This window comes from Tenrec ecaudatus, chromosome 12, assembly GCF_050624435.1.
Source record: "Tenrec ecaudatus isolate mTenEca1 chromosome 12, mTenEca1.hap1, whole genome shotgun sequence".
Lineage (NCBI taxonomy): Eukaryota > Metazoa > Chordata > Mammalia > Afrosoricida > Tenrecidae > Tenrec > Tenrec ecaudatus.
This window is the reverse complement of record NC_134541.1, coordinates 28565026-28591414: the sequence shown is the minus strand read 5'-3', so window position 1 is coordinate 28591414 and position 26389 is coordinate 28565026. Positions and strand designations below refer to the sequence as shown.

Genomic DNA, 26389 nt, shown 5'->3' with positions numbered 1-26389 from the left:
AAAAATGATCAAAATATAATTAATATCATATTCAAGTAAAATTTTGCTGGGGATAATTAAAAAATTGTTGCAGCTGTACCTTGACAGAAATTCAAAACAGATTCAGAAGAGAACCTGACATGGGGAATAACATTGCTGCCATTGGATGGATCTTGGCTGAAAGCAGAGGATACCAGAAAGATGTTTGGTTTTATCAAGTACTCAGAGGCATTTGACTGCCCAGATCATAGCGGCCGATGGACAACATTGAGAAGGATGGGAATTCCACACACTTCATTGTGCTCTTGTGGAGCCTGTGCACGGGCCCGGAGTGAGTCATTTAAATGGAACAAGGGAATAGTAAGGGCTGTTAAATCAGGAAAAATGGTATCCTTGCACCATATGTACTCCATCTGTACGCTGAGCAAATTAATCAGAGAAGTTGGACTGTGTGAAGAAGACACATCAGAATTGGAGGAAGGCTTATTAACAACTTGTGATCTGCAGATGGACACAAACCTTGTTTGCTGGAAGCAGGGAGGATTTGAAGTCCTTGCTGACGAAAATCAAAGACTGTAGCTTTCCGTACGGATTGAACTCAATGTAAAGAAACAGGAAGCGCATCCGGCCCGGCAGAAGTACCCTCATCCAAGAGACCCAAGGACCCAGGCTGTGTGCAGGAGGGAAGGGGTTCCTCCAGCATCACGTCCCATCGACTGCTGCAACCCTGCAGAGGAGAGCGAGAAGCGGAACCTGAGATGGTGTGTGCCTATCAGAAGCACAACATGGAGAAGTGCTGCGGCCAACAGTGGGAGACGCAAACGAAAATTCCTAAACCTGTCTAGGAAGGCGGGCTTTTCAGGAGCCCCAAACGGAGACATGGCTAAAGAAACAGGGGGAAAAGTAAACATTTTTAAATCTCCCAAGAAATCTGCCCTCTTACTCAGTGGGGAAGCAACAACACAGTCTCCCAATTCAGAACTGCAAACAAAAAGGAGGAAGAAAACAGAAAAATGGAGGACGCTGCTAGGCCTGAATTTAAAAAACAAACCAAAAAGCAAACCCTGGGGACACAGAGGAGTCTAAAGACTGTGGCATGGAGCCTCCAGCTGAAATGAGAGTGAAAAAGTCAGACGATGAGGAAGAGGATGGTGAAGGGCCCAGCCTGCCCCTGGGACTGATGGGCACATTTGAAGATACTTCATTTACTTCTCTTACTAAGCTTGTCAATGAAAACACTCTGAGGGCGATTAAAGAAATAGGCTCTGCCAACATGACTGAAATCCAGCATAAAGGCATCAGACTGCCTCTGGAAGGCAGGGCTCGCCTAGCAGCCGCAAAAACAGGCTGCGGTAAAACCCTCGCATTTTTCATCCCTGCAGTTGAACTCACTGCTAAGTTAAAGTTCAAGCCCAGGAATGGAACAGGAGTTTTTACTCCCTCACCCACTAGGGAACTGGCCATGCAGGCATTTGGGCGTACTGAAGGAGCTAAGGACATACTACGTTCACACGGATGGACAGAACATGGGGTGGGGGTGGGGGAGACGTAGTAACAGATCTGCTGAAGCACAGAGACTTGCTAATGGGATCAACATCATTGTAGCCACACCAGGCTGCCTCCAGGGCCGTGGGAGGAATACCTCAGGGCTGGTGTATAAAAACCGACAGTGCCTGGCTATTGATGAGGCTGATCCTATCTGGGATGTTAGACTTGAAGAGGAATTAAAGCAAATTATCAAACTTCTGCCGGTGCACAGTCAGATGAAACTTTTTTCTGTTGATGATGAGAGAGCCAGTCCACCGAGGATGACCTGTCCCTCTGAAAAAAGATTCCTTCTGCTCTTTACCTTCCTTAAGAAAATCCGAAAGAAGAAACTAATGGTGTTAATTTTTCTTCTTTTTAAAATCATTTTATTGGGGGCTCGTACAGCTCATCACAATCCATACATCCATCCATTGTGTCATGTACATTTGTTGCCATCATCATTCTCAAAACATTTTCTTTCTGCTTGAGCCCTTGGCATCAGCTCCTCATCCCCCCCTCCCTCATGGACCCTTGATAATTTATAAATTATTATTATTTTTTCATATTTTACACTGTCCGATATCTCCCTTCACCCACTTTTCTATTGTTCGTTCCCCAGGGAGGGGGTTATATGTAGATCATTGTGATTGGTTCCCCCATTCTACCCTGCCTTCCCCTTCCCCTCCTGGTATTGCTACTCTCATTATTGGTCCTGAGGGGTTTATCAGTCCTGGATTTCCTGTGTTTCCAGCTCTGATATGTACCACTGTGCATCCTCTGGTCTAGCCAGATTTGTAAGGTAGAATTGGGATCATGATATTGGGTGGGGGGGGGGGGAGGAGGAAGCATTAAAGAACTAGAGGAAAGTTGTATGTTTCATTGGTGCTATACTGCACCCTGACTGGTTCATCTCGTCCTGGCAACCCTTCTGTAAGGGGATGTCCAGCTGCCTACAGATGGGCTTTGGGTCTCCACTCAGCCCTCTCCTCATTCACAGTGATATGATGTTTTGTTCCTTGATGCCTGATACTTGATCCCATTGACACCGCACGATCACACATTCTGGTGGGCTTCTTCCATGTAGGCTTTGTTGCTTCTGAGCTAGATGGCCACTTGTTCATCTTCATGCTTTTAAGACCCCAGATGCTTTATCTTTTGATAGCTGGGCACCATCAGTTTTCTTCACCGCATTTTCTTATGCACCTGCTTTGTCTTCAGCGATTGTGTCAGGAAGGTGAGCATCATGGAATGCCAGTTTAATAGAACAAAATGTTCTTGCATTGAGGGACAACTTGAGTGGAGGCCCAATGTCCACCTTAATACTAAACCTATAAATATATGCACATAGATCTCTTTCCCTATCATCACATATAAATGTATTTACATATGTACATGCCTGTATTTAGACCTCTATAAATGGCCTTTGCCGCCTAGTTCTTTCCTCTATTTCCTTTTACTTTCCTCTTGTCCCACAATCATGCTCAACCTTCATTTGGGTTTCAGTAATTTGTCTAGGTTACTTTGCCCTTGATCACGCCCTACCAGGCATCCTACACCCTCCTCACCAACAATTTTGGATCACTTGTTGTTCCTTTGTCTCTGGATTTATTAACACCCATTCCCCCTCCTCCTCCCCGGTCTTTTTATCCTGCGAGTCTGTTAAATACCACTACGAATTGCTGAACTACACTAATTTTCATGTTTTGGCCATTCATGGAAAACAGAAACAAAATAAGCAAACTACCACGTTTTTTCATTCTGCAATGCAGATTCAGAGATACTGTTGGGTACAGATGTGGCTGCTCGAGGGCTGGACATTCCCGAAGTCGACTGGATTGTTCAGTACGACTCTCCGAATGACCGTAAGGAGTATATTCAACGTGGGGGTAGAACAGCCTGGGCTTAAAGGGAAGAGGACGTGTTTTGCTCATTTTTCACCCTGGAGAATTGGGTTTGCTTCATTGCTTTGAAGCAATCTAAGGTTCCATTACGTGAATTTGAGTTTTCCGGGTCCAAGATGTCTAATAGTCAATCTCAGCTCGAAAAACTTGTTGAAGAGAACTACTTCCTTCATAAGTCAGCCCAAGAAGCACATAAGTCATATATTCAAACATAAGATTCTCACTCTCTGAAACAAATCTTTCATATTAATCATTTAAATGTCTCAAGTGGCCCCGTCATGTGTTTGGGTTTAAGGTGTCTCCTTTTGTTGATGTAAATGTGGACAGCAATGAAGAAAAGCATAAAAAGCAAGGAGCAGGTGGTGGACTGGCTACCAGGAAACCAAAAACATCATCAACAACAACAGCCCCAAATCTGTAAGAATATTAGCAAGAAAACACCCGACAGTAGCCAGTGCTCCCACTGAAGACACACCTGCTTTCATCTTGAATAACTTGAAAATAAATTTTCTCCACCTTGAAGTGTTGTAGCCTCAAGCATTTGGACTGATTTATCGAGAGTTCAAAATGACTTGGGCGGCAAGCCCTGAGGATTGACTGTTCCCGCAAAGCCTCTTTTTTAAGTGGGTGGGTGGATGGGGGATGGGGATGGGACCAGGAGTCATGTAAAACAGTTCTTTTGTGTATGTGGTTAGCCACAGTCAAAGTAAAGGTTTATTCTATTTTAGTTATGATGATAAAATATTTGAAATATATTTCCCCTCAAAAAGAAAAGAAAAAGCCCCACAACTGGACCAAGAAGTAACATCATGATAAAGAGAAAAGACTAATGGCAAGGATTTCATTGTGCTTGGATCCACAATCAGTGCTCATGGAAGCAGCAGTCAAGAAATCCAGTGGTGGGTTGTGTTGGGTACATCAGCTTAAGGAGACATCTTTTTGAAAATGATTAGGGCAAATGATCAGTTTAAGGAGACATCTTTTTGAAAATGATTAGGGCAAAGATGTGCTTTATACAATTGATGTATGTATATGTATGGATTGTGATAAGAGCTGTATGAGCCCCTAATAAAATGTTTAAAAAGAAAAGGAGACATCTTTTAAAGTGTTGAAGAGCAAGGCTGTTACTTAGAGATACCAGACGCAAATCATGATATTTTCAATTGCCCCATTGCATCTGAAAGTTTGATAATGAATAAAGAAGGCCTTCTGGGGATTTAAGTGTTTTAATTATAGTGTTGGTGAAGGATATTGAAGTACCAGAAAAACAAACAGGTCTGTCTTAGAAGAGGTATAGCCAATCTGTTCCTTAGAAGTGAGAATGACATATAGAGGTCTAAATAAAGGCATGCACACATGTAAATATATTTATATAAGAGGATGTGGGAATAGATCTATGTGCATATATTTATAGGTTCAGTATTAAGGTAGCAGATGGACATTGGGCCTTCACTCAAGTACTCCCTCAATGCAAGAATATTTTGTCCTATTAAACTGGCATTCCATGATGCTCATCTTCCTGACACAATTGCTGAAGACAAAGTGGGTGCATAAGCAAGTGTGGTGAAGAAAGCTGATGGTGCCTGGCTATCAAAAGATATAGTGTCTGGGTTCTTAAAGGCTTGAAGGTAAACAAGCGGCCATGTAGCTCAGAAGCAACAAAACCTACATGGAAGAAGCACACCAGCCTGTGTGATCACGAGGTGTCAAAGGGATCAGGTATCAGGTATCATCAGAACAAAAAAATCATATTATTGTGAATGAAGGGGAGTGCGGAGTGGAGACCCAAAGCCCATCTGAAGGCAATTGGGTATCCCCTTGCGGAAGGGTTGCAGGGAGGAGAGAAGCCAGTCAGGGCACAGTGCAGGGATGATTAAACATACAACTTTCCTCTAGTTCCTGAATGCTTCCTCCCCCCCCCCACCCCAAATTATTATCCCAATTCTACCTTACAAATCTGGCTAAACCAGAGGATGTACACTGGTACATATCAGAGCTGGAAACACAGGGAATCCAGGGCAGATGATCTCTTCAGGATCTGTGGTAAGGGTGACGATGCTGGCAGGGTAGGGTCAAGAAAGGCAACCGATTACAAGGATCTACATGTGACCTCCTCCGTGGGGAATGGACAACAGAAAAGTGGGTGAAGGGAGACGTCAGGCAGTGTAATATATGACAAAATAATAATTTATAAATTATCAAGGGTTCATGAGGGAGGGGTGAGGGAGGGGAAAAATGAGGAGCTGATGCCAGGGGCTTAAGTGGAGAGCAAATATTTTGAGAATGGTGAGGGCAATGAATGTAAAAATGTGCTTTACACAATGGATGTATGTATGGATTGTGATAAGAGTCATATATACCCCTAATAAAATGATTTAAAAAAGTAAAACAAAAAAGAGAAAGAAAATAATGATGGCAACAAATGTACAAATGTGCTTGACACAATGTATGTATGGATTTTGATGAGTTGTATAACCCCCCAATAAAATGATTAAAATAAAAAAAGAAGTGAGAATGGCAAGACTTCTCACATGCTTTTGGACGTGTCATCAGGAGAGACCAGTCCCTGGAAAAGAACATCATCCTTGGTAAAATAGAGGGTCATTGAAAGGGAGGGAGATCTTCAAGGAGCTAGATTGATCCAGTGGCTGCAACAGTGAGCTAAAACAGCAACTGTGAGCCTGGTGCAGACCTGAGCGGTGTTTGGTTCTGTTGTAATAGGATTAGTAGGAGTCAGAACTGACGCAATCGGTTCTAACAACATGGAGGTGACTGTGTAATTGTGCTGGGAAAGATACAAAAAACCAAAAACCCAAAATAAAAAACAACAACAACCAAGAAAGGCCTCTGTCTTCTAGATGAGCCAGATGTGTGCGCTGTTATAAATAGAAGTTGGCAAAGCTGGAGAGTAGAACAGTTTATTTAGATTTAGAGAGTCTCGGTGGTGCTGTGGCTACTAACCTGAAGATCAGTGGTTCAAACCCACTGCCTCTCTGACGGAGAGAGATGAAGCTGCCTGTTCCCATAAAGATTTATAGTCTCAGAAACCCTGGATAGGGTCAGTATGAGTAGAAATGGATTCGATGGCAGTGAGTTTTGGATTTTGTTTTTGGTTGTGGTTTCGTGGAAAAACTGTGTAGCAGAGAAGGTGAGCTGCCTTCGTGGAGGAGGAATCATTGGCCCTTGATCTTGGAATAAAAACAGCATACGGAGGTGGAGATGGGAGAAAGATGAGACCATAGAGGGCAGGAGGACTACCCAGTCAACTCATAAAATTATGAGAAATAATAAACCATTGTTGTTTCTAGCCACTGAGGTTTTTTTGGGGGGGGGTTGTTATGCATCAAGAGGTAACTAAAATAGACCTCAAAAAGGAGCTGTGAGAGATTTTATCCTAACGGCCAGAGGTTGCAACATTTAGGTCACAGCCCATGGAGACTGGCCTGCCAACATAACAGCCTTAATTTGTGCAGGGTTATAGTTGAGAAACATTTGAAAATAGGGAGATGCTACACAAAGGCCCAGATTTTAGAGTTGTCCTACAAAGTCCTGCATCTGAGCATCTATATTGTCACAATTACTGGCTGGTGTAAAGAGACATAGCCGTCCATCTATTTTTCTCCACGTCTCTAAACAGCCCACCACTCCCTCTTGTCTCACCTTCAACATGCTTCCTGATCTCTGGCGGCCTTTGGGATTTGGACTTACGTGCATCTTTGGTGATTGGGAGTTGGCGATTGGGGTTTTGAGAGCTGGACATGGTAAGGTTTTCATTGGGGATGACTCTGGGCCAAGTAGAGTAAGCATATATTATTTAATGTTCTCAGAGTCCTGAACTCTGTCTTAATTCGTTAGTCCTGCCAAAGCGGATGGTTTTCAAAAATAGAAGTTTCCCACTCTTTAGGAGACTAGAAGTCCAGCTTCCAGGGACTGTCTCTAAGGCTTGGACTAAGATCTTCGCCTCGTTCTGTATTCCCAGGTTCCTTAGCCATCGTTGCATGCCATCTGTTAAGGATTGAGTTGCACCCCGCCCTCAAGAAGTGTTGTAAATCCTAACCCCTGTACAAGGATAGGACCCTGGTGACGCTGCGGGTTAAGAGTTCGGCTAGGATCCCACCAGCTACTCCGCTAGCGAAAGATGAGGCTGTGTGCTTCTGTAAAATCTTATTGTCTTGGAAACTCAAACTCTATGGAGGGTCATTGTCGGTCGGAACACACTCGTGGCAGTGGGGGAAAAGATACACGTGTTTCTTTGTTATGTTAATGTGGTTATACTCAGTAAGGAGTGTCCTAAGCCGATCACTTTTGAGAGCGGCAAGGAGCAGTGTCAGCACAGGCAAGCAAGGACAAGCCCTGGGGAAGAGCCAGGTCATGCGAAGACCAAGGAACAGAAGCTGAGAGAGCCAAGGGGCTTCCCCTAGAGCTGACAGGATCATTGATCGATCCATTGATGGTTAAGTAGATAGATAGCTGGTGGCCTGAATTTGGACTTCTAGCCTCCTCAACTGTGAGAAAAGAAATTTTGTTCACTAAAGCCACCCGCTTGTGGACTTTCTGCTGCACAGCCCCTGGGAATGAAGAGAGCATCTATCTTCTCCTGGTGCGCTTGCTTGTCTGTGTCTAGGCTGTCCCTTACAAGTCAGAGGGATAGGTGTAAGTTTCTGTATGAAGCCAGTGGCTGAGAGGGACAGCTGCCTCCCTGACTAACGTTCTGTCCAGTAGGAATAGCACACTCTCCTCCCTACGCACCTGATTTGGACTAAGTCCTCTCTGGGACCCTCTTGGGACACTGGTGGCACAGTGGGCTATGAGTTGGGCGGCTAACCAGAGGTCAAGAGTTCGAGCCTACCAGCTGCTCTGAGTCCATAAAGACCTATAGTCTTGGAAACCCAAAAAGGCACTTCTCTGTTCTATGGGACCACTACGAATGAGAATCCCCTTGGTGGCAGGTGACTTGCTGTTGTTGGTTTAGTCCCTCCCTGACTGGGGTGAGGGGTAGTAGCCAGCTCTCCTAGCATCACCACAAAGTCCAGTGCTGTCACTAGAGGTCAGCGCATCAGTTTCTCCAGAATGACAATTCTCAAACCACGTTCCGTAAACACCTGAGGGTCATCGCAGGAGGAAGGGGGTTTGCGGTTGAACGGAGAGCCCCCGCAAGCAGGTCTTGGGGTTCCTTTCCCTCATTTCATGCAGAGGGATCTCTCTCCCTAATCTGTTTTATACACCACCTTACACTGGATCATGAATCCCTGGGTGTGTAGTGGGTCACACACTGCACGGCTCATTGCAAGGTTAGCCATGTGAAATCACCATCTCGTCCAAGGGAGAAATAAGGGTTCCTAGTGCCATTCAGTTACTGCCTTGGAAACCAACAGGGGCAGGTCTACCTTATAGGGTCACTAGAAGTGGACATTGACTTGATGACAGTGAGTTTACTTTTAAAAAAAATTTTTATACTTGCTTGAAAGAGGCAATATGGCTTTAGCAAGTTTGACAAGCTCTAGATTAGGTGTCTTTGAGGATCTTTATGAGTTACAGGAGAAAGAATAACTTTGAGGATGATATGACTATTTTGAATGTTTGCTCAACGTCAGGAACTGTGCTAAGTGTTTTACATATAATATCTTATTAAAAAATCTGTATGATGTAGGAAACTAATTATCCCCATTTGGCAGATACAGAAGCTGGGGCCGAGAGTAATTTGCTTAAGATCACATACCTGGTAAGAAGTGTATGTGGGCAGGGGGAGGGTTGCAGGGGTAAAAGAAAGCCAATTAAACCCAAATTGATTAGAAGGCACAAGCTACCAGCTCACAGCTGGGTCCGGCCAGAAGATGTGTGTCTTTTGGTTGGCACACAGCTTTTTATCTTCTTAAATTTGAATGAGTTGGCAACATTTTAAAAATGAAAGCAATTTCACATAAAAATAGGGATTTAATATATATATATATATATAATTTTTTAGAAGAAAATATAAAGGAAAGATCTAGCAAACTGGAGGCCCAAACACGACAACTGTGTGGAGCTGAGTATTGCAGCTGCCTCTTTAGAATGACATGATCTCCCCGCACCCCTCCACACACTTGCCCAGCACCACTCCCATTACAGCAGAACCCCGGTACTCGGCCACATCAGTACTTGACATAATCAGACTTTGGTGTGAAATGTTGAGAAAATTTTGCATCAGAACTAGAAAAAAAACATCAGAATCCAATCCAACACATGTGAGTTTTGTAAACAAAAGCAGTTTGTGTTTTGGTCACTTGGCCTTAGTTGGCATTGTTAGTACTCATTGTTTAAAAGGTTTGGGTATAATTTTCTTAGTTTTTGTGGCTTTTGGTACTGTTATCTGAAAAAACAAAAACCATGCATCCTAAGAAAGAGTTTTTTTTTTTTAAAAGAATCATCATGATAAGGAACTGGTTAACCGTATTAGTGGTATTGTTGATGGTAATTTAGTAAACCCTTTTAAGGAAATGCCAACAGCAGACCACATTAGACAGATTTTTTTTTTTTTTAAAGAAAAAGTCAGCTAGGTCCTAGTGAAAAAGGGCAAAGAGGGGAAAAAACTCCCCCAAAGTAGTTACCAGTTAATTTTATGAAAGGAGATTCCCCTCCACCCCCCTCCACAGATCCAGATCCTCATCAGCCTCAAGGTATAGGCCATACTGTTGTTAAAAACATTTTAAATGTTGTGTTTCTTATTTAAATTATAATACTTAACTCTGAACTTATTTACATTGAAATTTCTGTGTACTGTTTTGTAAAAAAGGCAAGGTTAGGGTAAAAAAATTGGTGGTTGAGAATGGATTAATCCATTTTCAGTTATTTCTTCTGGGAAAAATTGATTTAGAACTCAACTGCATCGCATCTGGATGCTCCTTCTAGAACGGATTAGCATAGCTGTCCGGGGTTGTACTGTCCTTAGATTTGGCCCCCTTAACTCCTTAACGTTCCAGACTTGGCCTTTAGGCGGTTGAGTTTGCAACCCTAACTTCCTCAATGGCATCCTCCTTTTAGATCCCTCCCCTGCCATCTGCTCCCTTTCCAGCTCTTGCCGATTGTCCCCTTACTGTCTCTGTTTCATCTGCCTCTTTATTCACTTGCCTTCATTCTGTGCCTCAGATGAAGAGAGACACTGTTAGGGTCCTTCTTTACAAACTTCCCTCTGAAAGAGGAGATCTGGCCCATTTAACGTCAGCTCAGGAGACAGAAGTACACTGGGGGGTGAGGGATGAAGTGGTTGAATGCGCACCTGAGATAATCTGGGTGCGAATCATTTTGTTTACAGCTCCACGTGGTTTTCGTTCATTTGAACACTAGAAGGACTTCTCCCTCTCCCTATATTGACATACTTTTTGGAAAGATTACTCCCCCAAAGGTGTTTTTTTTAAAGATCATTTTACTGGGGGCTCTTACAACAATTTATATACATCAATTATATCAAGCTTATTTGTACATATGTTGCCATCATTATTTTCTAGACATTTACTTTCTATTGAGCCCTTGGTATCAGCCCTTTTTTCCCTCTCTCACGATCCCTTCATAAATTAGAAATTACTTTTATTTTCATATCTTACACTGACTGCTTGTCTTCCTTCCCCTGTGATTATGGTTGTTTGACCCCCTGGACGGGTGTGTGTGGTTCTGTATCGATCCTTGAGATTAATTCCCTCTTCCTCCCCTCCTTTCCCTATCTTCCTCTTCCCCTTCTGGTATCGCTACTCCCATTACTGTTCCTGGATTCCATGTGCTGTGGGCTTTTATCTCTTAGCTGTATCTATGAACATGCTCCAGTCTAACCCACAGTGAAAGGCAGTACTGGGGTCATGAAAGTGGGGGTGAGGAAGCGTCAAAGAACCAGAGAAGTATTGTGTGTTTCATCAGTGCTTTACTACACCAATTGACTCATCCCTTCCCTGTGACCCCTCTGTGAAGATATGTCCCATTGTTAACAAATGGGTTTTGGATCTCTATCCTTACCCTACTTTCTCAACAATGTTTTTTTGTTTGCTTATTTGTGTTTTTTTGGGGTCTTTTGATGCCTGTTACTAGGTCTGGTGACACCTCATGATGGGCATGAATCATTAAAAAAACCACCACTTTATTGGGGACTCCTACAATCACAATTCATACATTTATCTACGTGTCAAGCACATTTGTGAATGTGTTGCCATCCTCGTTCTCAAAACATTTTCTTTCCTCTTGAGCCCTTGGTATCAGCTCATTTTCCTCTTCCCTCTCCCACCCTTGATAATTTATAAATTATTTTTTCATGTCTTACACTGTCCCATGTCTTCCTTCACCTGCTTTTCAGTTTTCCGTCCCCCAGGGAGGGGGTTATATGTAGCTCATTGTGATTGGTTCCCCTTTCTCCCCGACCTTCCTCTTCCCTTCCTGGTACTCCCCTCGCTACTCTCATTATTGGTCCTGAGGGGTTTATCAGTCCTGGATTCCCTGTGTTTCCAGCTCTGATCTGTACCAGTGTACATGCTCTGGTCTAGCGGATTTGTAAGGTAGAATTGGGATCATGATAGTGAGGGGTAGGGGTGGAGGGAAAGAAAGCATTATTGAGGAAAGTTGTATGTTTCATCGTTGCTATACTGCACCCTGACTAGCTCGTCTCCTCCCTGAAACCCTTCTGTAAAGGGATGCCCAGATGCCTACAGATGGTCTTTGGGTCTCCACTCCTCACTCCCCATCATTCACAATGATTTTTTGTTCTTTGATGCCTGATACCTGATCCTATCAATACCTCGTGATCACACTGGTTGGTGTGCTTCTTCCATGTGGGCCTTGTTGCTTCTCAGCTAGAGGGCCACGCATTTATCTTCAAGCCTTTAAGACCCCAGATACTATATCTTTTGATAGCCGGGCTCCATCAGTTTTATTCACCACATTTGCTTATGCACCTGCTTTGTCTTCAGCAATCATGGATCATATCGGGAAGGTGAGCATCATGGAATGCCAGTTTAATAGAACAAAGGGTTCTAGCATTGAGGGAGTACTTGAGTAGAAGCCCAATGTCCATCTGCTAGCTTACTACTAAACTTATAAATGTATGCACATAGATCTATTTCCCCATAATCATCATTTATAAATATTTATATATGTACATACCTGTATTTAGACCTCTATAAATGCCCTTTGCCTCCTAGTTCTTTCCTCTATTTCCTTTTACTTTCCTCTTGTCCCACTATAATGTTCAACCTTTATTTGGGTTTCAGTAATTCCTCTCGGTTACATTGTCCTTGATCAAGGCCTACCAGGCATCCTACACCCTCCTCACCATTGTTTTTGGATCACTTGTTATTCCCTTGTCCCTGGGTTTATTAACACCCACCTCCTTTCCTCTGCCTCCCTCTCTCCCATGTTGTCCCGGAACCATCGGTTCCATTGTTTTCTCCTCCAGATTGTTTATTCTGCCTATATTATCTAGATATACCTGTAGAGATAATAATAAGTACAAAAATAAGACAGAACAAAGCAAAACAACAACAACAAAAGAGAAAATCCTGTAAATAGCTCAAAGTCTGTTTGTTGACCTTTATGAGTGTTTTCTGGTTGAGTCTGATGGGGTTCCATGCCCTGGCCCCTCAGTCTATTTTTGGTATTTCCTCGGGACTTCATTGCTCTCTTTCCCTGTTGCACACCCTTAGTATTTCATCTCAGTGTGGTGGGGTCAGATTGGGCGCAATTCCCGCACTGTTTCCAGTGTTGTCCCCGTAGCACTGAGTCAGTGAGGGACGTCATGTCTTGTAGTGGGACCGGCTCTATGGTCCTCTCTGTGCTTTGGCTGCTCTCAGGGGTAATTTCATAGGGCTTGATCAGTCAGGATGTGTTCCACTCTCTCTTCCTTTCCCTTCATTTGCTCCTATGTGCTCTGATCAGACATGTCCCTCTCCCTGAGCTGTAGCCTCAGTGCTGTCCTATGAAGTGAATTCCTCTGCAGGAGGGGGAGCTATCTAAGTAGTTGGGATTGGAGTCGACCCCTCAGACGTCTCCATTGGTTCCCTATTCCATGCTGGCATGTTGCATTCACATCTTGGAGCACTAGGTTGAAGTTTGGCCCCTCTTTCCCTGTGGAGATATAAACAATACCCTCCCCTTGGGTGGGTTAGTGCCCTGTTCCTCGCTACCCATGTATTTTTCTTTCTCTCCAACCCTCCTCCTTTTTAGTTGGCTACTATATGTATCCCTGGATTTGGCCTGGTCCCTGTCATACTACCTGGACCTCACTCCAGGAATGTTCGTATTATAGTGGCTTTTTCCTTATGTTCCTTTTGCATTTTTCAGCTTACCTCACTGGACTCATGTTGTGATTGGCTTACTTCGCTTAGCATAATTTCCTCCAGTTCTTCCCATGCGACAATGTGCTTCATGTGTTCATCACTGCTTTTCAGTGATGCGTAATACTCCATTGTACATATGTACTACAGTTTTTTAATCCATTTGTTGGTTGATGGAAATTTGGGTTGTTTCCAACTCGTTCCAATTGTACCGCGATGGACACTGGAGCACAGATGTCTGGTCGTGGTTTGTTTCTAGCTCTTCTGGGTATATGCCCAATAGGGGGATTGCTGGGTCATATGATAGCTCAATTTCCATCTGTCTTAGGTATCGCCAAATAGATTTCTATAGTGGCTGTACAGGCCCATCAGCAGTGGATGAGAGTTCCTGTCTCCCCACAGCCCCTTCAACACTTGTTGCTTTCTGATTTTTTGAATTGGGCTATCTTTGAGGGTGTTAGGTGGTATCTCATTGTTGTTTTAATTTGCTTTTCTCTTATGGCTAAAGATCGGGAACATTTTCTCATATTTGTTGGCCATTCGGATTTCAGACTCTGTGAAACTTCTGTTGCAGTCCTTTGCCCACCTTGTCAGTGGGTAATTAGTTTTTTTCTTTTTGGAAGCTAGCAGAGTAGATTTTAGTGATAAGGCCTTTGTCTGATGTGTCATTGCTAAAGATGTTTTCCCAGTCTGTGGGCTCTCGTATTTCTGTCTTGGTGAATTCTTTTGATGGACACAGGTGTTTTATATTCAGTATATCACACTTGTCAATTTGTGACTCATCTGTATTTGTGTCCTTCCCGATTTCTCAGGTTTGTCTTAATTCCCTCATTGATGACCCTAATAGTTTGGAGTGTGTGTATGTGAGTCATTTTTAAGACATTGGTAGTCATGTCACATTTCTTCATTTGTGAGATGGGGCAAAAACAGAAGTAACTTTGTAGAATTGTTGAGAGAATTAAATTAAATAGTGCAATTGTGACCAAGAGTAAGTGAGACAGATAAAAACATGTAAAAAAATCAAGTGAACTAGCTTTGAGATATAATAAATGTCATAAAAAAAGAACAGGAGGGCCAGCAAACACTCCTCTTTCGATAGGGTGTGCAAGGGTGGCATCTATGAGATAAAATTTAAGCAGAGGCTTGAAGGTTAAAAAAGGGCCAAAAGTTAGAAGAGATGGGGGAAGAATGTTCTAGGCCTTGCTTTCAACGCTATCATCTCTCTAGTTTGATTGTCTTCATTTGGGGCAAGGAGATCATCCAACAAGCTGTAAATGCTGGTCTGGCAGCGCAAGACTCTCCAATCAAAGACCTCTGAGAAGGGAGTTCTGTCTCTAAGGCAGATACTGGGAAAGGAGCAAGGTGAGACATATTACAGGAAACCACGGGCTAGGCTGGACGAGGCACAGAGCAATATGGCCAGTTCTTAGCCTTCAGGGATGTCTATGACTGAAGGTCATGCACGTTCTGGGGTTCACTGAAGACCCTTCTGGCTGTCTCGCAGGCAGGAGCAGGGAGACCTGGGAGCCTTGAACACTAATCCAGATGAGGGGATCTAGCCAGAAAAAATGTTAAGTGAGCGTCCCACTACCTAGATCAAATTATAAAACGTTTCTTTCCTACTAGAAGGGCTGGAAAACCTCCCCCCAATCCAATCTGTTGCTAAGTCTGTTCAGACTCATGAAGACCCCATGCGTTACAGAGTAGAAGTACTCAGACGGTTTTCTATGGGAATAGATCGCCAGGCCTTTTTTTCTCTTACACTGTTGAGTGGGGTCAAACTACAAATCGTTATGTTTGTAGTTTTGGTGCAAACCGTTTGGTTCTCCAGGGTAAAAAGAATGAAACCATTCAAAGCAGGAGTTAGCATCCTGTCCCCAGACCTACCCTCACTGCGTCCTCTCTACTCAGTCCAGGCCTAGGCAGCGAGGCGCAATCTTCACCCACCCCAAATACAAGGAACCCAGAAGGTATGGAAAAAAAATTCTTGGTGTTTTTTAATTTCATCTCATCGGGATCCCTTGGGCACTGGCCCCAACCAATTCCTGTGGGCCCATCTTCAGACCCCGCCCACCTCAAGGGCCACGCCTCTTTCCGGCTCCTCCCCACAGTGGTTGCTATTGGGTCCCTTCCTTTCCGCTCTGCTTCCGGGCCCACCTCCTGTCCCGCTTCAGTCTTTCCTTCTTGGCTGCGCTTCAGGCCCTCCTTCGGCCTCTCCCCCTTTAAGGCTCCGCCTCCTTCGAGCGCGGCCCTAGCCTTTCTCCACCTTGACTCCTCCTCCTCAGGGCGCGGCCTCCCCTTAGCCCCGCCCACAACCCCCTCCTTGCTTTAAGCATTGTCCTGACTCCTACGTAGTTCTCCAAGGCCTTCAGCACCGTCTCGGGGCACTTGTTAGGGCTTCACTGCCGCGCTAGCCCCGCCCCGCCCCGCCCCGCCCGCGGCTCTAAATTGGTTTAAGGCGCTAATCCTCCTTTTCTTCCCTAGTCCCGCCTCCCTGTCCGGCTCCTCCCAGTGCCCGCCTCACTCCTCTCCCCGCCGAAGCCGTGGACCTTTCCAAAGCCGGGCTGAGGGGGTGAGGAGAGCCCAGACGGTGGGACAGTCCTCCTGGGCCAGGGCGGGGCAGCGGTCACCTGGTGTTTGTGTCTTTCTAATCCTTCTGGGAGATTCGGGCGGGAAGAGAGAGGGCTTCGGGCCAGGGCGGGAGCGGCGGGCGGCGCCGGGCCGAGGAAAGCCTCGGTGGGCGCCCCCATCCCCGCGCGTCTCAGTGGTGCCGGCCGAGGGAAGGACTCGCGGCTGCGGGCAGCGCGCCGCTGTCAGTGCGGCGGGGCGCGCGAGCGGCGCGGGCGCAGGGCGGGCTGGGCTGAGAGAAGCTGAGGGGGCGGTAGCGGCGACTCCCGCGCGTGTGCTCAGGCTCCTCACGCCGCGGCCCGGGCCGCCTGACTTCCTCCCTCCCACCCTCCCTTCCTCCCGCCCCCGAGTGCGGCGGCACCGCCTCCTTCCGCGTCGCGCGGCTTCCTCCGGAGCTCTCGGCGCGGGTGAGTGGGGGCCGCGGGCGTCGTCTTCTGAGTGGGGGCGGGAGGGGGATTGCTCGCCCCTTCTCGGTCGCCCACCTTTTCTGACGGGCCGCTGCCTATTTTTAGAAACTCTTTTGCCGACCCTCCCCGGAGTCCTGTGAGCCCGAGGAACTCCCGGCCCCTCCCCCCGCCGGGCCGCCCCCCCCCGTCGCCCTCCCCCCGGGCCGATCGGCGCCCGCTCCCGGCCGCCCCGGCGTTCCTGGCCGGCTTCCTCCCCGCGGGCCGCGCGGGGGCCAGGAGTTGGCGGGGTGGGCCCGCGCCCGCTCGGAAGTTGGAGTCTTTTGTGCTCGCGCCCCGCCCCGCCCGGCGGAGGGAGGGGGGAGGGAGGGGAGCGGAGGCCGCGCCGGGGAGGCCTGGGCCGGGCTCGGTCCTGGCTCTGGTCCCGCACCCGGGCTTCCTCTGGCTCCCTCGCCCTGGATGGGGCTGCGGACGCCCGGAGGCGCCCCAAACAGGTCCAGCCTCGCGCCCCAGGGGCTCCTGAGCGCCTGGGCCCCCGCCGCTGCTCGGGCTCGGAGAGGAACAACAACAGGCCCGCGTGCTGCGGCCGTGCTCCGCGCTGCACGCAGCACCCCCCCTGCGCCCCGAGGGCGGGCCTCGGTTTGCCTCTAGGTGCAATAGGGGAAAGAGGTCTCTCCCGTCTCGGGGTGCGGATTCCGTCAAGGAATGACTGACAAAAGTGCTAAAGCCAACAGGTAGCAGGCATTTCGTGAGCTCACCACCAGCTCCTGGGGTCTAACCCATTGTACAGAATCCGAAATCAGGGCGCAGAGAAGTTAAATAATTTGCTCTAGACTACACACAGAAGCTACGGACGTGTAAGGCAGTGGCGCCTGTACTTGCTGCTTATTTCCTGGCGTGAGCAGGTGTCATCTCGTGCCGAGGGGTTTTGACTGGGTCACACCCTGGGAAGCATCGCGGGGTTCTTCCCGACTCCTGAGCCCGTGTCCACTAGCCTTAGAATGAAATCCCTTTGAGCTCCGGGGAGAAGGAAGTTGGAATGAATTTCTTGCATGTATTGCTGCCAGGAGTTGGTGAATACTGGGGACGCCAGAGCTAAATCATAACGGAAGTTACTGGGGCTTTGACTCTGGGCAGGCTTAAGTCTTTTGTGGGCTGTGGGGTCCATCCTTTATCTTGTTGATGGCTTGCTCCTCTCACCGTCCCTCCTCTCCTCCCCCTACATTTTCTCCACATAGCTTTACTAGATCCTGGGGGGTTGGTGGGTGGGTGGAGAGAGAAGTGTAAGTCATCTGCTTCAACTTCCTGCCTTCAAATAGTGTTTGATTTCTCCTATTTTCACCTAAGGCCCAGAGGGGTTAATGGGAACTAAAATTAACTTTGGGAGGCGCTCCAGTTTTCCAGTGTGGGAAGTCTGTGAAAATCAGGCCGGGGATGTAGAGGATCATGTCTGAAGAGGTCTCTAGGAAAGAGGGAATTACCTTGATGTTTGCATTAGCTTTTTGGTATCCGGAATGGAGCAGTGCTGACATTCAAAGATTCTAGGTCTAGGTGCTGAAAAAAGGGGGTCTTACAGACCATCGTGTCCAACACCCTTATTCACCTCTCACTGAACCTTGGAAGGGGGAATGCATTCTCTAAACTCACGAATGGCCTTAGTGTCAGAATCAGAACTTGAATTCCCCGTCCAGTAATTTTTATTTCTACTCTTGTAGAATCTACCATCATGAAAAGATGTGAAACCACTTTATCAGTCCTGAAGGCCTGGACTCTTGAGTTAGTAGAAATCCCAAGGAGGCTGTATAGACCCAGCCATTCTCCAAGACTCTGGTTAAGCATTAAAAGAAGACCAGGATTTGTGCACAGTTTAGCCTCTCTCTGAAGTGTTCGCTTGGATTTTACAGTACTTTATGGTTTACAGTACTTCATTTATAGTGTACAGTGCCATTGAATGATTTCATTTCCAGTCCATTGTGGTAAGGGCTTTTGTAGAGTTGTGTTTATACAGTCCTGTACTGCATAATGTCTGATTTCTCATCCTACTGCATATGTCAGTGTCCCCAACCCTTGTTTTAAATGTTTGGGGTACATTCAATGCTTTATAATAACAAATAGGCTGAACTCTGACTTTTTGGGTCTGAAAACATTATTATGTTAAATGTTTTTGAGTTTATTGTATATGGAAGTGTTTCGTTTGTTATGCATAGAATGATATACTATATTTGACTGACAAACATTTGACTGACATAACATAACCCTACCCATCTTACATACAAATTCTATTTAAAGACAGGTTGAGGAACGGGCTGCATTTGTAATCTGGACACTGCGTATATAGTATGATATTCACAAGGGCCGGTCCCATAGCATCTTAATTTGAAGAATGTATTGTGTATGTTAAGGGATGTCTTCTATCTTTTTGCCTTAGGCCACAGAGTTCGCAAGTGATCAAGAGGCAGGGCTGAGACATTATGAACTTGACATTATGAACTGAGTCACTCATTGTGGCTTTTATAGGGTTATCTGTAAACTCACTGGGTTAGGGTGGGGTGATGGGAAAACATCAGTGAACCGTGCTTTGTACTCATAGTAGGTAACATTTATTAAGCAGGCATTGTACCAAGCATTGTATGAAGGGTTTTGTGTGGTACATCTCATTTAATCCTCAGCAAAAGTTTCACTTATGGTAGATCTTGTTAGCCTGTTTTACAAAAGAAGCAGGTTTGGAGAGGTTACCTTACTTGCTCAGGGCCGTGTAATTGCCACCTGGCAGAGCCAGGATTCTAACTGCAGACAGTTGCAGACAAACTGGCATCCTTAGTGCTTCCCTAAACCTTGGTGCTCTGCAGATTCACAGTGTTTAGTAGTTCTCATCAACAGGATGTGGCATAAAGCCACAGAGCAGACACCAGGCCTCCTATACCTCCAGTTAATTAAGCTTTCTCACCACCTCTTTCGTGGACAAATTTTATTACTATTATTAGGTATCTGCTTGCTGCTTCTGTATCGGCAGAAGATGCTTCTTACCCTTGAAATAGAACCCAGATCACTCTACGACTCACCTTATATACAATAGCATATATTTTTCCTACTATCCAGAGTTTGGGCACATGGAGCTGCAATGATCAGAAATAGCAATGTTTCTGTGACAGCACAGCAGTGCTGTGACAGTGGTGTGAGCAAAAGCAACGCAGAGGATGATTAAGTGGATTACTTATATGAACTCCCTCTCTCTGCCTCTCTCTTTTCCATAAAGGCAGATAGGAAGGATTAGCTTTTGGGTTTCTAGAGAATGCTCATGGATCCTTGCTGCTTGCAGGTGTTTAAGATAGAGTTAGATTTTGCATTTAGCATGTAAAATTCTCTTTGGCTTAACTTTTCCAGTCTGTTTATTTGTTAGGGGGTTTGGGTTGTTTGTGAAGAGTAGTTTGAATTTTCTCCCCATCTCAGTTGGGATTTAGGTGTACTGTTCCACAGTTGGGTAATAGACACAGACATCATCTTGTTCTCTTAAATATTTAAAGGACCAACTGCCCACACAACATGCAAACCCCAGTGAGGTCAGTATGCTGAATTGTTTATTGGAAAGACTCATTGAATGGCTTTTATGTCATTGAGGTCACCGACCTGGCCAATTGTTAGGATTGTTTCATTGGATGTTGTTAGTGGGGGAGCTGTCCATTCACTAAGCAATTATTAAGCATCTGTTGTGTGCTAGGCATGGTACTAAGCTTTGGTTATTCCCAGACATAAAGGTCTGTGGAACCTTTAGAGAAAGACAAGTAAGGAAATTGGCACTGTGCGAAGTGTTGTGATCAGGGCAAACACAGAAGAATGGCTTCTCGACCAACCTTGGGAGGGTCAGTGAAGGTTTCCTAAGAGATGATGGCTAAGTTTCTACTCAACTCTTTGCCATCAAGTCAATTCTGTCCCAAAGTGACCTTATGCATAAAGTAGAACTGCTTCTTTGTGTTTCTGAGAGTGTAAATCTGTATGGGAGCAGAAAGCCTCATCTTTGTCCCATGGAATGGATGGTGGGGTCAAACTGCTGACCTTGTGGTTAGTAGCCCAAAGTGCAATCCACTGTACTACCAGGATTCCTTGGTTAAGTCTAGACCTTAAGAAAAATAGACGTCAGCCAGTGTGGCCTAAAGGAGCTAGTCTTTAAGTAAGCTCCACTTTGTCCTTGACTCTGGAGAAAAAGTCATTGGAGTTATTGGGTACCCCAGACAGGATGTTAGGTCACACCTGAGTTTATACTGGCCAGACCAGACAAGAATCATCTGGGAGGCTTCAGTTAGCTGCCAACTCACTTGCATTCTGTCGATAATGATTCATACTGAACCTATAAGGCAGGGTAGAATGGCGCCTCTGAGTTTTTGAGGCTGTCACTCTTTACAGGAGTAGGAAGCCCTCTTTCTCCCTTGGAGCCGCTGGTTGGTGGTTTTGAACTGCTGACCTTGCTGTTAACCAGCCCAACTTATAACCACTCTGCCACCCCGGAAAGGGCAGGTCCATAAAAGCTGGGAACACTAAGGCTTAGGCAGCTCTCAATTAAAGAACTCTGCTAGAACTCATCCTGTGCATCTCTTTGCATCCTTTTTGGATATAATAAACTGTGATTGTAAGAATGACTTTCCCATGAATTCTATGAGTCATTTCAGGAATTTTTTGAGCCCAAAGGGGCAGTCAGTGGAAGCCAGAAGGCTAGAAAGTAAGAGTGTCACATAGACTTCTGAGCCTGTAACTGGCATCTTGAAGGATGTAGTGGGAAACCAGTCTAAATGTGCAGCCAGCACGTCCGAAACTTGGAGTTCTGCTGCATGGAATCCCCAAACTTGAAAGTGGTGTCTTCTTCCTTGATAGTTTGAAGGATGGTATCCGTTTTTATTTTTTTAATCATTTTATTGGGGGCTCGTACAACTCATCATAATACATACATCACATTTGTACATTTGTTGTCATCGTCATTCTCAAACATTTGCTTTCTACTTGAGACCTTGGTATCAGCTCCTCATTTTTTCTCCTCGCTCCCCACCACCCCACCCTCATGAACCATTGATAATATATAAATTATTATTATTATGTCACATCTGTCCGACATCTCCCCTTACCCACTTTGTGTTCATCCCCCAGGGAGGAGGTTATATGTAGATCCTTGTGATCGATTCCCCCTTTCCACTACACCCTTCTGGTATCACCACTCTCACCACTGGTCCTGAAGGGATCATCTGTCTGGATTCCCCTGTGTTTCCAGTTCCTATCTGTACCAGTGTACATTCTCTGGTCTAGCCGGATTTGTAAGGTAGAATTGGGATCATATAGTGGCGGGGGGGAGGAGGGGATGCGAGGAAGCATTTATGAACTAGAGGAAAGTTGTATGCTTCATCATTGCTACACTGCAAGGGGATGTCCAGTTGCCTGAAGATGGATCTGGGGTCTCCAATCTGCACTCCCCCCCATTCACAATGCTTTGATTTTTTTGTTCTTTGATGTCTGATACCTGATCCCTTCGACACCTCGTGATCACACAGGCTGGTGTGCTTCTTCCATGTGGGCTTTGTTGCTTCTGAGCTAGATGGCTGCTTGTTTACCTTTAAGCCTTTACGACCCCAGACACTATATCTTTTAATAGCTGGGCACCATCAGCTTTCTTCACCACTTTTGCTTATGCACCCATTTGACTTCACCAATTATATTGGGAAGGTGAGCACATGATGGTATGATTTTATTTTTTTTGTTCTTTGATGTTTGATTCCTGATCCCTTTGATAACCTCATGGTCACACAGGCTGGTGTGCTTCTTCCATGTGGGCTATGTTGCTTCTGAGCTAGATGGCTGCTTGTATACCTTCAAGAAGGTGGTATCCTTTTAACTTGTGAGTTCTGACTTAGCTCTGGGTGTCTGGGGCGCAGGGGTGCAACGTGGTGGTGGGTGGTGGTGAAGAGGGAGTGTGAGAACTGACTGGATTAAATTTGCACATTTTGGAACTGAATGCATGCTGATCTTTGTGGTGTAGTTAGGAAAAGTAGAGATTTGAGGAGTTGGAGGAAGAGTCAGAGAGAAGACTATTCTGAGCAGTTGAGAGATGGTGATGGTGTGATAGGTGAGATATTTGGCCCTATTTTCTAGGTACTGATCTAAGCGTCTCACTAAAAACCAAACCCATTGCCATTAAGTCAATTCCTACATATCGTAACCCTATAGGGAGTTGTTCCATAGGTTTCTAAAACTAGTATTTACAGAAGCAGACAGCTACATGTTTCTCTCATGGAGATGCTGGTGCATTCAAACCACTCATCTTTTAGTTAACCAGCCCAGTGCTTTAATCACTGTGCCACTGGGGCTCCATTATCCAAACATTTTAACACGCATAACTCATTTCTTCCCATAACTACCCTGAGAGGTAGATATTATTCCCATTCCGTAGTGAGGAAAAAGGGCCAGAGAGGTTAATTCAGTGGTTCTCAACCTGTGGGTTGTGACCCCTTTGGGGGTTCGAACGACCCTTTTACAGGGGTCGACCAATTCACAATAGTAGCAAAATGACAGTTATGAAGTAGTAACGAACATAATTTTATGGTTGGGGTGGGGATCACCACAGCACGAGGAACTATATTTTTTAAATCATTGGGGGCTTGTACAATCAATTCTTACCACAATCCATACATCCATCCATTGTGTCAAGCACAGTTGTACATTTGTTGCCATCATCATTCTTAAAACATTTGCTTTTTACTTGATCCCTTAATATCAGCTCCTCATTTTTCCCCTTCCCTCCCTTCTCCCCCTCCCTCATGAACTCTTCATAATTATTAAATTATTATTTTGACATATCTTACATTGTTCAACATCTCCCTTCACCCACTTTTCTGTTGTCCATCTCCCAGCGAGGAAGTTATATGTATATCCTTGTAATCGGTTTCCCCTTTCTACCCCACCTTCCTTCCCTCTACCCTCCAGGTATCACCACTCTCACCACTGGTCCTGCAGGGGTCATCTGTCCTGGATTCCCTGTGTTTTCAGTTGCTATCTGTACCAGTGTACATCCTCTGGTCTAGCCAGATTTGTAAGGTAGAATTGGGGTCATGATAGTGGGGGAAGGAAGTATTTAGGAACTAGAGGAACGTTGTATGTTTCATCATTGCTACACTGCACCCTGACTGGCTCATCTCCTCCCCACAACCCTTCTGTAAGCGGGTGTCCAGTTGCCTACAGATGGGCTTTGAGTCTCTACTCTGCATTCACCCTCATTTACAATGATATGATTTTTTTTTCCTTTCATGCCTGATACCTGATCCCTTCAACACCTTGTGGTCACACAGGCTGGTGTGCTTCTTCCATGTGGGCTTTGTTGCTTCTGAGCTAGGTGGCCGCTTGTTTATCTTCAAGGCTTTAAGAACCCAGACACTATATCCTTTTTTTTTTTTTGACACTATATCTTTTGATAGCTGGGCACCATCAGCTTTCTTCACTACATTTGCTTATGTACACATTTGTCTTCAGTGATCATATGGGTAAGGTGGGCACCCACTGATAGGATTTTTTTCTTCTTTGATGTCTGATACCTGGTTGTGTCTGACTCCATTATTGCAATATCTCTTATCTCATGCTCTCCATGACTTTAATATAATATATAATCTCAACTGTACAATTGTACTTACTGAACCCGTTATTAGTAGTGGGGGGCTGGCCCCCCAACTCAAACCACACCTCGTGGTTACACAGGCTGGTGTGTTTCTTCCATGTGGGCTTTGATGCTTCTCAGCTAGATGACTGCTTGTTTGTCTGCAAGCCTTTAAGATCCCAGATGCTATATCTTTTGATAGCTGGGCACCATCAGCTTTCTTCACCACATTTGCTTATGCACACATTTGTCTTCAGCGGTTGTGTGGGGAAGATGTGCATCATGGAATGCCAATTTAATAGAACAACATGTTCTTGCATTTAGTAAGTACTTGAGTGGAGGGCCAATGTCCATCTGCTGCCTTAATACTAAACCTATAACTTTATACATGTAGATCTATTTCCCCACCATCCTATATAACTATATTTACATTTGCACATGCCTGTATTTAGACCTCTATAAATACCCTTTGTCTCCTAGTTCTTTGCTCTATTTACTTTCACTTTCCTCTTGTCCCACTATCATGCTCTGCCTTCATTTGGGTTTCAGTAATTTCTCTCAGTTATATTGCCCTTGCTGAATCCCTACCAGGCCTCTCACACCCTCCTTGCCACTAATTTTGGATCCCTTGTTGCTCCCCTGTCCCTGGGTTGGTCAGCACCACCTCCTTACCCCTGTCTCTCCCATGCTCCCACCCCACCCCCTGGAACCATTGGTCCCGTTGTTTTCTCCTCCAGACTGTTCATCCAGCTTATTTTATCTAGATAGATCTGTAGAGATAATACTATGGCACTCAAAAACAAGGCATAGCAAGACAGGCAACGAATGAGAACACAGCAATGACAATAAAAAAGAACCAATAACCCATAAAAGAATAAATTAATTAAAAGAAAGAAAAGAAAAATAAAGAATTTTGAAAAGAAAGAAAAACCTGTAAATAGATCAAGGTCTGGTTTTTGAACTCTAGGCATGTTCTCCAGTCAAGTCCAATGGGGTGCCATGCTCTGGTCCCAGAGTCTATCCTTTGTACTCCCTTGGGAGCTCCCTGCTCTGCTCCCCCTGTTGCTCTGCCAAACACCTTTAGTGTTTTGCCTCTGAGTCACCAGGTCAGTCCGGGCAAATCCTGACACTCAGTCTCCTGTGTTGGCTCCCATAGGGCCCTGGGCCAGCAAGGGACGGCATGTCTCATAGTGCGATCAGCCATATGGTCCATTCTGCATTGGCTGTTCAGAGCGGGATATTTTCCTAGAGGCCTGGTGGGCCAGGATGTGCTCCATTCTCTCTTCCTCTCCCTTCATTTGCTCCCGTGACAGGGAACTGTATTAAAGGGTCACGTCATTAAGAAGGGTGAGAACCACTGGGTTAATTAAATTTCTGAAGGTTTCTAGATGGTGGTGTGGCAAGATGAGACTAGCAAGGTAGTCAGAGCAGAGGCCTTGTTGCCTTTGCTTGAGGAGTTTGGACTTTACCCCACAGTGAGGGGGCCATGAGCCTAACTGGTTGTTTTGTAGGGCTATCTCTGGCTGCCATTTGAGGGAGTGACTTGGACTAACTCAACATGGGCACAGGCTGGAGAGAAGGCTGGTGCAGTAATTGTGGTGCACCAGAGAACTGGTGGAATCATGTAGATTGGATGTATTTTTCCCCCCAATGTGTCTGGGTAAGAGATAATGGGGTAAGTGCTGATAACTATATATGATTCAGTTGTGTGTGAATATAAAAGCTGGGAACTTTAATGAGGGGGATTGGTCAATTTGCCCTCTTGCTCGGTATAAAAAGCTATTTCAGAAGCAGGACGCGGAAATCTTGCTTCACACAAGATCCTCGTACTCTGAATCCTCAAATCTAGGAGATAGAAAGCTCTAATACTGGAGGAGTGGCAGAGGAGCAGCAGCAGCAGAGCCAGAACACAGAGTGGTGGCTCCATAGAGCTAGTTAAGCTGAGTACCTTTGGCCAGAGGCTCACCTGCAATTAATTGAGGAAGGCACTTAATTGAGGAAGCTAGGTTTGCTGACCCATGGGAACTACAGACA

At 45.4% G+C, this 26389-nt stretch overlaps 1 protein-coding gene and 1 pseudogene across 5 annotated transcripts in view; both read left to right on the top strand.

Annotated features, from left to right (window-relative positions):
- The first annotated feature begins 858 nt into the window (after positions 1-858).
- LOC142422599 (ATP-dependent RNA helicase DDX18 pseudogene) lies at positions 859-3874 on the top strand (annotated as a pseudogene).
- A 12658-nt stretch (positions 3875-16532) lies between these two features.
- Positions 16533-26389, top strand: part of RALY (RALY heterogeneous nuclear ribonucleoprotein) — a 100185-nt gene continuing 90328 nt past the window's right edge. The window contains exon 1 of one of the 5 annotated variants that reach the window (XM_075563761.1): positions 16533-16731. The gene's annotated coding sequence lies outside the window, so the exon portion shown is untranslated. The remainder of the gene's footprint in view (positions 16732-26389) is intronic. The other 4 variants (XM_075563764.1, XM_075563759.1, XM_075563766.1 and 1 more) reach the window with 4 other exon arrangements.